This window comes from Miscanthus floridulus, chromosome 19, assembly GCF_019320115.1.
Source record: "Miscanthus floridulus cultivar M001 chromosome 19, ASM1932011v1, whole genome shotgun sequence".
Lineage (NCBI taxonomy): Eukaryota > Viridiplantae > Streptophyta > Magnoliopsida > Poales > Poaceae > Miscanthus > Miscanthus floridulus.
The window spans coordinates 86,732,439-86,735,064 of NC_089598.1; the positions used below are offsets into that span (position 1 = coordinate 86,732,439).

The 2,626-nt window shown below is 45.0% G+C and overlaps 1 long non-coding RNA gene across 1 annotated transcript; it reads right to left on the minus strand.

The window, feature by feature from the left end:
• Window positions 1-1,090: 1,090 nt before the first annotated feature.
• LOC136527012 (uncharacterized) lies at window positions 1,091-2,037 on the minus strand. Its single transcript, XR_010776656.1, has 3 exons — window positions 1,907-2,037; window positions 1,536-1,847; window positions 1,091-1,463 (listed from the first exon to the last, which is right to left on the minus strand). It is a non-coding gene; the product is annotated as an uncharacterized lncRNA (long non-coding RNA).
• Between the last annotated feature and the right edge of the window lie 589 nt (window positions 2,038-2,626).

The window sequence follows — 2,626 nt, forward strand, 5'->3', positions numbered from 1 at the left end:
GGGCACTATGTTTACATCAGGAGAATTTGATGAGTTTGCTGTAGGTATGGGAATTAAAATTTTAAATTCTTCTCCATATTATGCTCAAGCTAATGGTCAAGCTGAGGCTTCTAACAAAGGGATCATCAAACTCATTAAGCGCAAAATTGAAGAAAATCCTAGGAGGTGGCATACAGTATTAAATGAAGCCTTGTGGTCATATCGGATGTCATGTCATGGTGCAACCAAAGTAACGCCTTATCAGTTAGTATATGGACACGATGCAGTATTGCCTTGGGAAATTAAGGTTGGCTCTAGACGAATACGTTCTCAAGATCAGCTGACAGCCGATGATTATAATACTCTTATGAAGGATGAGTTGGAAGATGTGGCGGGTCATCGGTTAAGGGCTTTAGTTAGTATCGAAGAAAATAAGAAAAGAGTAGCTAGATGGTATAACAAGAAGGTGAAAGTAAAAGAGTTTGCCGATGGAGATCTGGTCTGGAAATTGATTTTACCGATTGGGACTAAAAGTTCAAAGTTTGGAAAGTGGTCTCCTAATTGGGAAGGTCCATATCGGATAAATCAGTCTGTTCCTGGTAATGCATATATTTTAGAAACCCTCGAAGGGGTTGTGTTTCCCAGAGCGATAAATGGAAAATATTTAAAGAAATATTACCCTAGTATCTGGATAGATGCATAAAAGTATAAGTGCCGATAACAGTACTATCGGCTAGAATTATGCAAGGATGTCAATGTCTCATAAAGTGCCGATACAATAAATAAGATTACACGTTCAACAAGGATTGGATAGCTAATATCGCACGCAGGCGAATCTGGTCGGCTTCCTCCATTTCTTTGATATCGTCATCGGCAGCACCCTCCACAGGCTTGAGTTTTTTCTTCATGGCTAAAGCTTTGCGAGCTTGGATATCTCTTTCTTGCTGAAGGGCCTTGATGGCATCGGGTAGCTGGCTTTCTTCTTGTTGGGCATGAGTTAAGGCTGCCTCAACTTCTTTCAATTCAGCCAATAGAGCCATCTTCCTTGCTGATAAGTCTAAGATTTTCTGCTTAAGTTCAGCGCCCGAAGTCTGCAAGTTGCCGATGCCCTTGTGCTTCTCATCGGCAATCTGTTTCAGTTGTAGCATCTCTTCTTTGAGTTGAGCCTGAGCTGCTCTATCGGCAATGCGCTGAGCGGCCCGTTGATATTGCAGTTGGCGGCTTTCTAGGTGAGCTGCTGGGAAGAGTACTTCTTCAACATCGGCAGGGACCTGGCCCCGAATTGTTTTGAAGATTGCCTTTGCGGGGTCCGAGTCATCTACCAGTTGGGCGGTACCTTGTTGTAGCAAGTTCAGGAGGGTTTCCAACTTGGATTTAGTCTCTGCCGATATTGTTCCCAGTGCAAGGGAAGAACTTGTCTCCTCTCCATCGTCGTCAGAAATATCAATGGCAAAGGAAAATAGGCTGTTCGGGGAGTCTTGTTCCTGAGAGAGAGAGAGGGAGATCAGTTAGGGGTAAGTATGAGTATTGTAAATCAACTAGGCTGATCGGTTTACCTGTTTCAAGGCAATTTCTTGTGCTTGACTGGAGGAAGCAACCTGGAGTATGTCGTGTGGGGGATCGGCTGAGCTTGCCGATGGGATATCCTCTGTGACTTCATCGATGGTGGGCTCTTGAGGTATGACGGCCGATGACATTGGGGCAGATGTAGGGATCGGCATAGACCTTTGTCGTTTTGGCTGTGCTTCAGTATCTGTTGAAGCTTTGCGTTTTGCTTGGGCATCGGCAACGATGGGCTGGGGGGCATCGACACTTGTTGGTTGTGAAGCTTGGACATCTGGTACGTTTGCCGATGTACCCAATTGTTGCTGCAAAACAAGTGTAAGAGATGATATTTAACAAGTAAAATGTAAAGTCAAGAAGCTACCTCTGAAGGTTCATCGAAGGAAGTGGTGCTTGATATCGGCGGAATTGCCGATGACGATCCAGTAGTAGCTCTTACCCCCTGATGATTAAGGTTAATACAGTTTGTGATCGGCATAAGTAAAAATAAACGAGGTTGTTACCTTAAATGCTTTGACCAAGGTTGTAGCAGCAACCGATGGAGTAGCCCTGGATGTAGCCAATTTGGACTTGGAAGTGATGGTCTTGGTACGAATCTTCTGGTGGGTCAAAGCGGCTAAGGTGGGAGCGTTGTAGCCGATCAGCGATGTTGGGAAAACAGGCCGGAGATTGAAGGGTTTCCCACTTTTGCTCACCGATGGTGCTGGGTTGTTAACCTGTTACAAGAGAATCGGTTGCTGATATATGAAGGGAAAAGCAGAAGGGAGTTAAAGGAAACTTACCGCGTCGTCAGGGATGGCGTATTCAGGGTCGATCATGTGCCGATATGTGTGAGCAGAAGTTGCGAACAGTTGTTCTTTCCACTCTTGCCACCATTGCTTATATGACTCGGTGATGAAAGATATTGGTGTCCAGGTGGATATATCAACATCTGTAGTATCGGCATCGGGGGAGAGTTGTACTACCTTGTTCCAATCTGTTCCGCAGGTGATTGTTTCCCTGGGTTTGATCACATCGGCAAAGCAGAGTTTGATTGGCAATTGCCCAAAAGCCAATTGGCGGGATACTGCCGATGGGTTGTAAA